The 15,165-nt window shown below is 40.8% G+C and overlaps 1 protein-coding gene across 1 annotated transcript in view; it reads left to right on the top strand.

Moving 5' to 3' along the window:
- Window positions 1–3,005: 3,005 nt before the first annotated feature.
- Window positions 3,006–15,165, top strand: part of TBX4 (T-box transcription factor 4) — a 722,013-nt gene continuing 709,853 nt past the window's right edge. Inside the window, exon 1 of the mRNA XM_085649426.1 lies at window positions 3,006–3,367. The gene's annotated coding sequence lies outside the window, so the exon portion shown is untranslated. The remainder of the gene's footprint in view (window positions 3,368–15,165) is intronic.

Genomic DNA, 15,165 nt, shown 5'->3' with positions numbered 1-15,165 from the left:
TCACAATGAAAAGCGCCCAATCATTTCTAGTGGTCTGATCTCCTTTCTGTAGAAAGCGGAGATTTTTACATTTTCACGAACCACCTAGTTAACCTTAAAAATATATTAAAAACAAGGGCACCTTCAGATGAGATAGCACGTTTAAAGCAAAAAGAGCACGAATTATGTTTTGTTCCTCACTATTGCCGAACTATTTTTTTAATTGGGGTGCCTCCGCCCACGCTGAAGGAGGAGGCGCAGCGTGGCTGCTGGGGCAGGGCTAGATGTAAAGCGCCTGAACAGAGGGGTTCAGCAGCTCCAAAGATTACCCCCCACGGAAAGGTGTGCAGCGAACGAGATAATGAGGATGACGTGTTGATTTATATCATGATTCGCATTATTACCCACATTATTAGTATTACAACTACTTTAATTTACTATGAGTTAACCATTATAATTCATCATACTATACTGCTTCCATTAAGAATTATAATCACAATAAAGCGATTAGATTTTTTTTCCCTCATGTAATAGGTGGGTCTACATATCCAGTGCCAGGTAATTGGAGTATATTTGATTAGGTGCGTCTGTCGATTCTATGTGGTTTAAATTAACTTTCACACTAAGATAAAACATATTAATGAAGCTTTAAATAGTTAGAACGACTATTTTACTTGAATATTTTTCAGTCGCAACAATGCATGTTTAGCCTAAAGCATCAAACGGTAAAAACCCCCTTCCCCAGTAAGACGCCTTCACCGGTGACACACCCAGCGTTTTGAACTTGCTACCTTCGGACCGCCGAACACAATCCACCCAACAAAAAACAAAAAATGCCATCCCTCGGATGAATGACTTGATTTTTCCAGTCCTAAAGACTTCGGTCGTCTGTCTGAATTTGTGAAAGTGACACCAGCTACGCGATGTTTTCTGTTGTGCAGCTTTCTGCTTCTGGGTTTATCATGGACTGTGAGGTGATCCGCAGGGGTGCTCTGTGAGGCGCCCTGATGCGCGTGTGGTGCAGTAGCGCAAACACACCATGCACACATATATTCAAACAGGAAGTCTAAACATGCACACACCCATACACGTCAACGTGCACAAAAGTCACACCCTATACACACACGCTGAATTGCTGGGTACTGGTCGCGTTTGCACAGTGCTGGTGCAGCAACGCCTCTGGTGGGGGCTGGTGACAACAGTCAGTAAGCCACGTGGGTGAAGCAGTGAACCATTTGTAAAACACATGATATTACGACTGCTACTACTACTAAGAAGGGTGCAAATACTGCTGCTACTACTACTAATAATAAGAGAAGGACCACAGCCCAAAGTTTTTTCTTCTTCTTAGAAGTCGTCCACAGCTCCGCACAGTGCCGGACTGCTGGATGCCAATGCTTTTTGATGTTGATTCCACCTCGTGTCTCTTTGCCCTCCCCATCCCCCCCCCCCCAAAAAAAAATTCGGCCTCTTTATTTCACTCCTGCCTGTTCCTCTTTGTCACTGTTTTCTCCCCTTGCCACTATCCCCAGTCTCTTCCTTGTCCCTTCTCTTCCTGTCTCTCACTGGCTCTGGGTCAATGTCTGTTGATAAAAAGAAGTCCTGTCCTCCAAGAATGAGCGCCGGTGCCCTCCACCTACAACCGCCGGCACAAATGAAGCAGGGGGCTGCAGTCCGACTGATTTGTATATATGACCAGAACCACGAAAATGCTCTCCTGGATCATAATGCACTTTATCGATTACATATTGTTTAAATGGACAAGGACTTTTAAACATTAAAGCGTAAACAAGGACTCTAGTAAACAATTATGTCATTTGCTAACCGATATATTTCGGTTGTTTGAAACCCGTAATTTACAGAGATCTAGCTGTTTCTGCGAATCATTAAGAATAATTTAGGGTTACCACATTTTTACCGTGCAATATGGGGTTTGAAGTTCGAAAATACTACTGCTTGTAAGTGCAAAATACAAGTCGGCACAGAAACTCACCGACACCGATTCCACACACGTCAGCCTACACATCGCCACCACCAGGACTTCCAAGATGGATTCAGTCTTGAGAGATGAAGGCAGCAACGGACCGAGACCCCGCAAACGACACATACACCAAAAGTCTCTCCCCCCCCTCCCCCCCCCACCTCATGAGTCTGGTGTAGCTCGCAGGCACATGCCCTCCTCCCTGGACACTTTAGTAGGGGTGAGGTCCGTCACCATGGCTGAGGGCTGGGAAGGAGTCAATGCCCTTCACACAACAGGTTGAATATATATAATATGACCTACACTGGCCCCTGGGGCCCAGTCTGCCCATCAACACTTCTGAGGAACAAAACAGCGTACCCCAAAATATATCTCAATTCCATTCCCCCCTTCGCAGGTACTTCAAACAGGGGGTCTCATGTAGCTGGGGTCCAACACCTTTAAAATAGATATACAACTCCGCAAAAAAACACTCTTTGTTGGGACTACTCTATTGTGTTTTTTTGTTGGGAGGGGGGGGGGGGGTCTTGGAATCCAACAATAGGAAATATGCAACACTGAGAACAATCTCTGCGGCCAACTTAAGTGCCAGGTCGTGTAATATTTCAAATACTTTAGAAAGTGAAATTCTATAGACACAAATTTTTTTTAGCTCAAGTTTATTCCAAATACATGAATATATATATATACACACACATATATATATATATATATTATATATATATATATATATATATATATATATATATATATACACACACACACACAATAGAAATAGTAAAAATACTCACTATATCTTAAATAAATTTGAATAACAAAGAACATATTTATTTAAATATATATATATATATATATATGTATGTATAAAGAGAGTGTAAGTATTTTTTCTATTTCTATTGCTCTGTGATGGAGATAGATATTGGACATAGCTTTAATAGCGCCCTTCGCCTATCAGATCTTCCCCTCTGATGTCGACTGTGTTTTATGCGGGTGCCTCCCCTCCCATCGCCCCATTAATGCATGTCATCAGAAGGCTCATATCTATTTCTCGTGCAGTCTGAGGCCGGTTCTTACCAGAGCTGGGTCAGGTTTCCCCTCGGAGCTGCCGCTGCAGTACCCTTGATTCTACTTCTTGGTAGATATTAATATATATATATTTTTTATTTTGCTGGTGTAATATAGAAGCCCAAGCTGATCCTGTTTCCAGTGTCTGCTTCACAGGGCAGGGGAGCCATGGCGCATGGAAGTCCCCTTTCAAGTTAAAGCTGATGACATTCTCGGCGCCTCACCAGGGATCAGGGGCCCTCCAGCATTGGCACTCTCTACTCGGGGCATGCCAGGGGAGCCAGGCTACTCTGCCATCCTGAAGCGGGGAGCACCGGAGGAGGCCATTCTCTGCTCCAACCGGTAAGATCCGGAGCGCAGCTCCTTTCTGAAAGGCTGTCCTATTGCTGCACGCAGATCAACTCTTTCGTTTCCACTACACTTCTGAAATGCGCTGACATGTCTGCACGTTAACGGTGGTAAGCGTCTGTGTCCTACACACCGGCTCGCGCGCCATCTCTCCACTGCTGTCAGAACTCAGTGTGGCTTTGTGCGTGTGTAGGTGGGCATCATTTCACCCATCTACCCAAATCCACCCACCCAATCCCACCCATCCACCCAAATCCATCCATCCCTCCGTCCGGCCATTCATCCATCCGGCCACTCATCGCGGTTTCCTAAATTGTGCTGTGTCAGACTTGAGCTAGAGAGTGCCGTAAACACGGAGCACTAGCATGTGCTTATGTATGCACATAAAAACATGAACACTGAAAAGAGTATTTTCTAACACCAGGGTCTTTCTAAAGAACAATGCAAAACTAAAAAGGTAATGTCGGCATAGTTTCGATTTGTGACATAAATGCATGTGTGGTCAACGGGTATATCTATCTATACGTGTGTGTGAGTGTGTGTATATACATATATATATATATATATACTGTATATATATATATACACTGATAATATATGTACACTGATAATATATATATATATATATACACACATTTATATAAATATACATCAGCGCAACGTAACACATTTTAATTCTGTGTCATTGATGAAAAATAACAAAAACGAAAATATCGTAATTTGTGATCTATAAATGTACTTTGCCTGTTTTCTTCGGACTTGCGATAAATTAGAAGCGCAGTGATAGCGATTCTGTAATTATAGTTTTGCTAAACTTTTTACTAAAAGACCCTCTTTGTTTCGCTAATACATGTGTTTATTTGTGCAAACACACATAGTTAAACGTATTTCTATAAGCAAATAGAACGGTAGGTGGATAAACACGCTGAGGTATAGTGTATATGCACACTACACATCCATACTTAAATTTCCTTTCAAATGGCAGATAGACCTGGTCTGTAGAGGACTGTAACGCAGATTAAAAAATCCCAAGTGATTTGTTTGGAAATAAAACAACAGTTTCCAATTTGAGAACAAGAACAGCTCTCCGGAAGTCGGAAGCGGCCAATATTATTGAGATATTGCCGGTGAGTACATATTAAATACATGATCTATAACGGTTAGTTAATGGTTTGCAAATAAATATTTTATATTGACTCCCAGAGAGCTGCATAATTGATCTACAGATAGGGACAGGGTGCACAATCCTCGCTGCAGAACAAACTGTTACTAGCCTCCAGGGGATGTCAAGTGACATGTTTTACCAGAAGGAATAAAACATCAACAATACAAATAAAAACAATGCTACTGATACTAGTTCATGCTATTACAATAACTAAAATATTCAGGCAACTACCAATGCCAACAACCTAATTATCAATATTATTATTGCCACCTGGATGGATTTTTTTGTCGTGTGGAAGTCAGGGGTTTCTGCCCACCAAAGGGTTAAGAAATCTATGACGAAATGGACACGAAGCAGTTATTGAGTTATTAAAAGTAGCTGACAAATGGTACTTGAAGATGTCACTTCAGGGTGCATTTCTCCAAATATAAATGTGTGCATGTGTGTGTGAGCAAACATACAGACATCCAGTTGTATGTTTACCTGTTTATGCATGTGTGCTCCTATGAGGCCACCATGGGGTTCTGGCGGCACAGTAATAAACCCAAGCTCACCACGAATTACTGGACTTGTGTGAGATGACTCTAATAATTTCACCTAACTCCTGTTAACCTTATCCACCACTAGAAACTGGAGGAAATGCTTCAGTTAACACAAGGCTAACACAACAGCCAAAAATTGAATATCAATAATTAATAACCACTGGGTTAACCACTATCCTTGGGCTACGAAGTATCGCAAAGCACTTCAGTGCCTCCTTAGGGGCGGTAAAAACAGTATTTATGCAATTACAATACATATTCCACATTGTTTAAGAGAAATAATACTCAGGCTAACCATTGGTCGAAGTTCATAATTCACTGGAATGATGTAATATCTGTAAATCACGGCAAAATAATGAATTTGAGCACCATTGTTTGTGTAAATAATAGGTTATGAAACCACTGCATGTTTCATGGTATTGGCCACACCTCCGTGTATAGGATACGAGTCTTCCTTGAGTGTAAATATGAACAACATACCCTACAATACGTTCACGGTGGAAATCTGTTGCTGAAGTGTTCAACAGACCATCTGCACTCTTGTGAGGTGACTATCCCCAGTCTAAAAAGCCCCAAAGCTTCGTCTTCAGTTCAGGCTGACCACTTTTAAAGATGCTGAAAAAGAATTGCACTTTCCATATATTCATGTTTTTTGTCTGAGGCTCTTAATGTTTGGCTAATATTTCACTCTGGGCTGACGTGTAAATCAAGAGTAGTTCTAATTGCACTATAAATGAAGGTTTAATCACCCCGAAGGACTTCAAGTAAGGCAGGAAATGACCTATGAACTAACGTTTCTAAAATAATGGAGGGGATGTGGTCTAGTGGCGAAGTTGTCGCCCTTGCAACTTGGAAACCTGGATTCTTGGCAAAGAAATGTGTAATTCTAGAGAACCACTTTATCACCCAGCATTACGTACACATATAAGAAACAGTGTGGTGGGATTTGTAATGTCCAATTTTCACGTTCCCACCCGTTCTTCATCACATGCTGGTGCCTGAAATACTGTATGCCACTATATCGCAGTCATCAATATCGAACTACAATGATATAGTATAAAATGATCATTCTTAACTCTGTATACTTGCCTTCAGAACCAACTACAGGTGGAATAAAGCATAGTAATTATGTATTTAGTTTGCAATGTAGTGATAAGTCGATGTGTGGGATAAGATATTATTGCCATGCAATACACTGCATGCCATATAAAGACCCACAATCTCATGAAAATGTCACAACTGTGCCCGAAAGTCCTACTGTTATAGATATATATATATATATATGTATATATACAAGATCCTATTTAATTCCTCCCCGTGAAATACGGAGCTTAAAACAACTGCCTTTTGTTCCTTATATAAATATATAGAGAAGCGAGACTTCAGCTTCTGTGTATCCTGTAAATTTGTAATACAAATTATAAATATCATTAACTGAAGATATAAAGCCATGTCTCTGTACCAATCTTTAGGCACTTGCGCACACACACACACTTTCAATTTATTTAATTTTATGTATGGGGAAGTACAAATGGAATACATTTTATTTGAATACTCTACAAAGCCCTTTTCCTTAGAAAAGTAGTCCGAGAAATATGTTATCTTGGGATTTTTGTGCAGAGTTCAAGCATTAACAGGATTTGTAATTTTTTTTTTTTTTTTACAAATAAGTAACAACAATGAGTGTTTTTACAGCCTGTACCTTTCTGGTGGACTGCATTTGTATTGATTTTATTTCAGGAGTTATCTAGTACTTTGGGCCACTTACAGTTTTTTTCCAAGCTAGTTTGTTGAAAGCAGCCTGGATGCAATTACATATTTTTAAACTAATTAAAAAAACACATACACATTAACATAACCGCCGTTTAATTGAGAAAAAACAATTCTGCTGCCCACAATGTACTGCTATGTAGACATGGTTGAGAGTCTCGCATCCATGTTTTAATTGAAAGGGTTTGATTACTCTGTGCCCATAATAAAGTAAATACCATTTCTGAAACAGCACTGTCAGATTCACATTCAGTGCAGTTATTGGTGGCTTACTTTTATATCACTGGTACTAACAAAAAAGTTTAAGAAAACATAATAATATTCACTTGTGCGACATTTGACAGGCGTTCCCAAATGGTTACCTTATGCATGCCTTTGCTGTTCTTGGCACTGACTGAATAAGTGGCTTTGTTTGATAATATAGAGAACACTCGCACATAAAATATTTTCACACTGTTCAGACAACAATACAAAGTAACATTTTCAGTTCGTAGCATCAACCTTTGGGCCTTCACCTAAAAAATACGTTGTCGTTCATATCACTTATGATGAAAAATAGCCTTTCGCCCCATTTTTGCCATTGTATTTTACTGTTCTGCTGACTGTTGCTTATTAAAATATCATCACAGCCTGATTTTGCCCGCCTCCCTCCAGGGCCTGGTGTTGCCTTAAGACAGCACCCCAAAGAGCTGAGGTTTAATTCCAGACACCCAGATCCGGCAGGCTAAATATCGTGCAATCTACAAAAATGCGTCCAAGGAACGGCTGACTACCAATCTCAGATCCTGCACCAATTCATATTGTTAGCTTGCAACACAAGGAATCCATCTTTGAAGTTGGAAAACCACAGCAAAGGCAGACAGCTTTGACTAGGACACAGATACCAAGGAAGAAACATGCCAACCTGATGCTTTCTATGCCGTTAGAATGAATGCTGGACTAGTTAAGGGGATGTTATTTTGTTTCTGCCATAGTTTCCTAGGGTGACCACCTCATCCCATGGCATTACAGGTACTGTTTCTGGTCCTGAAAGTTGCACCCACAATTCATTGTGATCAGGTGTGCCACTCTAAGAGTACAATGAAAGGAACCAAGACTGCAGCACCCAGAATGCAACAGGCTGACACACAAAGGCCCAGGACTGAAAACTATGGGCCTCACTTAGAGATCAGCAGGCGGGCTGCCGTCCCCTGGGCAGCAAAGGTAATGCCTCTGCTGCCCTGGCTGGACTAGCGCCCACCATATTTAGAGAACTCCACTTGGTAGAGATATCAATGCTTTCAAAGAAGCCGGAATTGGCGTGTTTCATGTGGTCCCTCAACAAACTTTTTTTATTTTGCAAAAAATAAACTCTCAACGCAGGAGTCTGCTTTGAAAAAAAAATAGACAACCCTGACTCCTATGGAAGTTTTCTCCTAAGGAATGGGGGTATTTTTTCCCCTGGTGGTCCCAAACAGAAAAAAGTAGATCAGAAAGTTTGGCAGATGGATTGAGGTACTTACACCGACAGACTCTCGGTGCAAGGTTTCCACCGAGGGAGCCATGATGTTCTTCCCGACTCTAAACAGAGCGGCAGAACATCAGTTTGGTAGACAGGGTACTCTTCTATGTCCATACTGACATGGAGTGAAGTGGACGTGGAATCTTATATCAATGGTGGGAGCCTTGATTGTGGAGGAAACTAATGCTCTTGCTGTCTGATTGCTAAAGAACAAAAAGCTTATAGATTTATGCAGAAAATCATGTGCCCTTCCGCAAGAATATAATTTACATAGTAGTCTGACACCACCCCTAGCTCATCCCATCCTTTGTTTGTCTCCAATGAGACATACTGTGGGAGTCCAACACGTGGGACAAACATATACCAAATTAAATCTTTTACTAGATCAGAAGCAATGCGTAGTTTGAGTGATATTGATAAAATATACAAGTTTAAAGTGCCTGACAAATCTGGGTGTTCATCAATGACTCCTGATCCAGTCATCAACCTAGCCTTGTAGAATCTGGTGGCCTGGGCCACTATGTCAGCATGCCACTACCATATAAATTAATGTAGCATACCATGCTATACTATGCCAATTGGTTTTAAAAGAGTTTATGGATTATTATTCTGATTGGAATGGTTTATGGTGATGGTGAACGGTTTTTAAGAAATTTTGACCCCATTTATCTATTTTAAATGTTTTTATCTTTTTGTTGCAGAATGTAGATTGGTTTATTTTGCGATTTTATGGTCATGATTATTGACCAAATAAAGATATTTTGATTGCCTGATTGACTATGCCATGAAATGACTGGGCATACCGTAACATAACACAAAACGGGTAATTGAACACATATGCTGAAAGCTGTGGCTGGGTAGATAGACAAGTGCGTACTTGTTAAGAGACTTTGGCCCCAGTTGGCAACTGGCTAGAGAAATGAACGGATAGCTAGATTTTCGTCACTTTGAAGTATGTTAAATTATTATATGTTATTTAATGGCGGTCTTTGTTTGACAAAGGGTGTCATGGAGGTGAGAAGCAACATACAAAGTCTTGCTTACACTGGCAACACACCTGCGAGACTAGAGTAATTTTAGATGGAACCGTGTGAAGAGCCATGCTTTCAGAGCACGTGCAAAGAATAGTGGCCTTCTAGTAGATGCATTTCCAACTGGAGGGCATTCCAGCCTTGCACCGTCTGTGCAGCTGACGTTCTTCTACCTTAGTGGGACAGCCATAATGTGACAGCCTCAGCTATCTTTGTGCAACAGACTTTTCCCTTTGCAAGATGTAGACGACGTAGTGCTCAAACGTGAAACAATATTTACAAATACATATACAGGAAGGCATCCTCGGACCCGTGTCTACGAGTAGCGCATGCAGGGCGGCTAATAGTGAATTGGATGTGCCTACCGCTCATGGATTGTTTGGGTGACTCTGAGCCGCTTGCTAACCAAATACTGATATTCGTATTATACAGAGTATTGAATATTAATAATACTACTACGGAATTGTTGTCAGAGACACAACCAAACTGACATGGTGGTTGAAGAGTCAGATGACTTGGTCCTGATGAGACCCTTTACTTGTACGGGGTCGAAACATTGACAGAGACCCCCACTCCCGGTTTTTGTTGTCCAAACTCTTTCTAATAGGAGGGAATGTGAAGTATTTCACCTCACCCCTAATTTCATAACAAGAAATATTATGTTGAACCAGGGGACTGACTGTACAGTGTCTTCATGTATACGTATTTGTAAATATTCTTTCAGGTTTGAGCACTGAGTCGTCTGCACTTGGTTCGCCTTTGACTGCAGGCGAATTGCCAATATATATATTTTCTAACATACAATAGACAGAAAAAAGAGGAGTTGTTGATTTATATTCCATCTGGTCTCGAATGTTACGCGTATATTTTCTGTATGCAGACATGTTTTTGCTATCAATTATTGGATTCCTCTAAATCACGAAGAGGTCTTCCACCTTGAATGAGTCTCAGGGGACTGCTGTGGGTATATTACAGTGGCCCCATCTGCAACCACCAGCCCCAATTAAACACGGTATGTATATTAAAAACAACAAATTCGAGGTGCCAAGAAGCCAGCACACAAAAACATCATAGATTAAACATGGAAAGCATTATTAAATACATAAAGAATTGTGTGATGAAGGCCTTCTATCTAAAAATTGCATCCTGCTACATTTAAGCAATTCATTCAAGTAGGGGAGGTATAGTCTTATTAATAATAGCAGAACCAATGTTGATGTTTATGTTTCAAGTCATTAAAACTATAAAAACTGGTCTTCATTAATTAATAGAGTCTCCAATACTACAAACAAAATAATGAACATTAATTTGGGTGCATGTACACAACCAAGCATTCCACATATAGTTCCATGCATACATAATATCTATTTAACAAGATTAGTTAATGCCAGTCGTTTCGATCCATTAGTTTGATCTCTTTAAGCAATTACATTCAACATTTATTCACGAATAACATTCATCAATTAACTATAATGCCATTTACATGAATGATATTAATGAAACATTCATTGTCGACCTTTTTACCACTAGATCAGCAAATGAAGAAGCACCCCCATGTACAACATCATTACCAATCATCTACAATGGACACATGAAGGTTAATAGCCAAGTTTGTCGCAACAATAGACAATGAACACATAACCAATCATAGTCAACCACTCTCACAAGCTACTCCTCAATTAATCAACATTATATATATGTTTTCAATATTAAAATGATGCTTATGAAAGGAATGAAAGATGGCATAAAGCAATCTTTCACTCCTTTCATACTTGAATGGATTATGACACAATTGTTAGATCGTAGGCTTTCATCACACAATTCTTTATGAATGTTATGTTGTTCTTCTGTTCAATGTGTGATGAGTTCTTGTCCCCTTGTGTCTTTCGTTATTAAATACTACACATTTATTTAAATATATAAACATATAGTAACTATTAATGCCACCTGCCATATCCTGAAAGGCCAGGTTATACATTGCTGCGATAGCTCCTTGTTCGAAAAGCGGTAATTCTTTTATTGTTATAGGTTCACAGATGGCACAATACATATCCCCTATGGATCCTCTTAATCATTACCAGTGCAATGAAGTATGTCGTTTTTAGGTATCCAGCACGGCTAATCATGCCTTTTAGACATAATCTGCAACAATACATGCCTTCTACTTTCCTCGGGTAATGTGTATTGCTTGTTTATGCAGATGGGTGGTCATTTGTCTGTTCTTGTTCAAATGCTGTGTAACAAACTATGGGGGCACTGAGATTTGCTTTTCAATCTTCAGTCTGTTCTCGTTCTTTTATTTCTCGCCTTTATACCCTAATGCCTCGTTGCCACCTTGAGTCCAGCAGTGCTATGAACCCACTTATCAACCTTCTACACAAATTGAAACACATATATACGCTCAACTACGTAAAACCCAAATGAACTGACAAAAGAATACTTAATAGATCATAACAAGAATACTCGCGGGATGGCTTGATAACCAAAGTGATGAAGCAGATGAGGTAGTCGAAGATAACCTTAAAATCCCACTCAGGAAGTGCACATTTTATTAACTGTGAGGCTTGTCTGAGATTTGGCAGTTTCTTATCCAGAGAAACTAGGCATATGCTCTGTGACCAACGAGGTTTATTTGATCCTCTTTTTAAGACAAACATTGAAATAGCAAAATCCATAAAGCAATACAAATGTGATTGCCTGTATGCATCAGAAAACCTACAGGGGATTTAATGTGTTGTGCACACATAATACATTTATTTTTTCTTTGTTGTACAATAAAACAAACATGCATTTCTGCATTAGAGAAAACACTCAGTAAATCAATTTCCTGTGCGTTGTCCTCCTATTTGATATTACAAGCTTTTGCTATCTAACTATACACACATGTGTACTTACTATTAGTGTGTGTGTGTGCGCATGCACGCCCCAGGGATATTTTTTTTATCGGGACAAAATTGAAAGCTGACGTTTCAAATACTTATTTATGGTCTGAACCTGGACTAAACTTCTCTATTGCCCCGCTTGGGTCAATTAATCAGTTTCATCCCTTTTAAGGACTTCTTCAGAGGTGCAGCCATTTGATATTCAATCGAGTTTGCATCTCTGTGCTGGCTAACGTTTTTGCACACATGCGATGACAGGAACGGACCTCGCTTTCGAAGTGTGCTAACTAGTATAACGTTCTACACTGCAAGTGAAAGACCATCTTTTCTCAGCCGACCTGGATCCAGTACACAATTTATATTCCTGAAGTTTTTTTTGTTGCTGTGGGGCATCCATCAACAGGACGTGAAATGGTGTTAACTCCACAGTGGGGATGTTATTGAGTCTGAAGTCTTAGGTAGTTACAATCACCTCCTGTCACTACCAGTACCAGAGGCAAGACCTGCTGGTTGGGCATCTTTTGATACAGGCTGTGATGCTTGGGTGGCTTTCACTTGTAGAGATTTGTTGAAAAACAAGTATTTTGAGTTCCCTTGTGTGAATATAATGTAATCAGTTCAGGCTTAAGACTGGATGCTACCTGATTCCACCTCTTTATTTGTGCACCTGAGTTGGTACACGTCTGTAACGGCTGAACAATGTTTCTGGTTGAACCTCAGAACATTGTAGTCAGAAATATTGTCTGACATAAATATGGTGTCCTAAATATTGTTTTACAAAAATGTCATACAATTGCATGTTGATTTACTATTACTAAGTCCAAAGGGACGATACCTTTGTAAACAATATTTAGGAGATAATGTTCATGCAGGCAATAGTCTGACTACGACATCCTGATATAACTGAAAACTATGAACTAAAGTGACCAAAGAGGATTGAGACGCAAAATATTCTGACTCTAATGCTCAAGGGATGGATTAATAGCATAAAAAATGGAAGTCCCATTTGGCAAAAGACACTTTCGTCAAAATGCGAACCAATCTCGCTATTCAAATATCTCAATAAATAAGTAAAATAATGCATCATCCCATCTATGGAAGAGGATAAAGAAATCTATAAACATGCTCTAAAGGTCCACTACAATAAAATGTATGTAGAAAAAAACTTCTTTTCAGCTAAAATCGAGTCAGCTGTAAATCAAAGTAAGGACATTTTCAAAAAAGTGAAAAGTTTCTCCTCCCCGAGAGCGGTCACCGAGTTTTTACCCCCACTAGCGAATGGACAAATCAACTCGCACTATACAGTCATGACAAAATCAAAACTATCCAAGACTCCTTTGTAGAATCCGTTCGGACATAGGGAGGGAGTATAGTCCCGCTACCCTCCAGCATCCCTCTTTTACACAGTTTCCCCCATTCCTCTGGAGACGTCCCTCGAGATTTTGAAAGGCCTTAAGTCAGGCTCTCCCTCTGATCCTTGTCCAGCCAAAGTGCTGGCATCCATAGCAGATTTTATTAATCCAGGCGCCAACATCGTCCTCAACTCCTCGCTGGTAACTGGCCAGGTGCCAGGCAGACGGAAAAGGGTGAAAATCCTCCCACTATTCAAAAAACCCCTCTGCTGACCCCCTGGTAGCTTCCAACTACAGACCGATATCACTCCTTCCTTTCTTCTCTTAAGCTCTCAAGAAGTATGTGAATTTGGGGACTACAGAATACGCGGAAACTAATAATTTGCTCCACCACAGCCAATCTGGCTTTAGATCCATCTTCAGCACAGAAACTTCCTTGCTTGAAATCTCTGAATCTAATAAAGAAATATTAGCTAAAGGGGCAAAGCAGTGCTGATCTTGCTGGACCTCTCCGCGGCTTTTGACACCATGCCCCATGACTGTATCTTGCATAGACTCCAGGAGTGCGGCCTGGGAGGCACGGTGCTCAAATGGTTCACCTCCTTTCTGGAGGATAGACACCAAGAGATTTGGTCCCCTCCCTTCACTGCTCCCATTCCCCCCATGCAGGTGGGTGTCTCTCAGGGTTCCATCCTGAGCCCAACACTTTTTAATCTATAAATGGCTCCTCCTTGGCGAAAGGAAGTGGTGTGACAATAATTTCGTATGCTGACGACACGCAGTTGTTGTTCACATGCGACAAGGGCGAGGACTTCATAGGTGAGAAGATCAACAAATGCCTGTCAGGGGTCTTCACTTGGCTCAGGTAGAATCAGTTAAAATATAACACTGAGTTATCCTAAATAATTTTCTTTGGCTCTTCACCTCACAACGACTGGCGACAGTGATGGCCATCAGACATGCCATCTCCTTTAACCCCAGTTAATACAGTTAAGAACTTGGGGGTTAAGTTGGCTGACACCCTGTCCATAAAAGCTCAAATTCATGCAGTTGCTGGTTTCTGTTTTGGCCTTCTACGAATGTTAAAGAAATGTCTCCCTTTACTACCCATTACCCACAGGAAGACCGTGGTCCAAGCCCTCATTGTCTTCAGGTTGGATTATGTAAACGTCCTGTACCTGGGTCTCCCCGAGTACCTACTAAGTAGACTTCAGGTGGTCCAGAATGCAGCCGCCAGGGCGATCCTCATGTTGGGACCCAGAGCTCGGATCTCTTCCTGTCCAGAAGAGAATTCGCTTCAAAGCCTTGGTCTTGGCTTTCAAGGCTTTTCATGATATGGGCGCTCATTAGATCAGGAAGAGTTCTACACAATGTCCCTGCCAGAACCCTGAGATCTTCTTCTCGACAGCAGGTGATTGTTCCCAAGTTTTTCCGCACCCACACCGGTGGCCTCTCCTTCCAAGTACAGGCTGCTCGTGTGTGGAACCTCCTGCCGGTATCACTGAGACAGGTGCCTGACTTACTTACCTTCAGGAAACAGCTGAAAACC

Source organism: Triturus cristatus, chromosome 3_2 (assembly GCF_964204655.1).
Source record: "Triturus cristatus chromosome 3_2, aTriCri1.1, whole genome shotgun sequence".
NCBI lineage: Eukaryota > Metazoa > Chordata > Amphibia > Caudata > Salamandridae > Triturus > Triturus cristatus.
The sequence above is the reverse complement of the archived record's forward strand: the minus strand, read 5'-3'. Positions and strand labels throughout refer to the sequence as shown.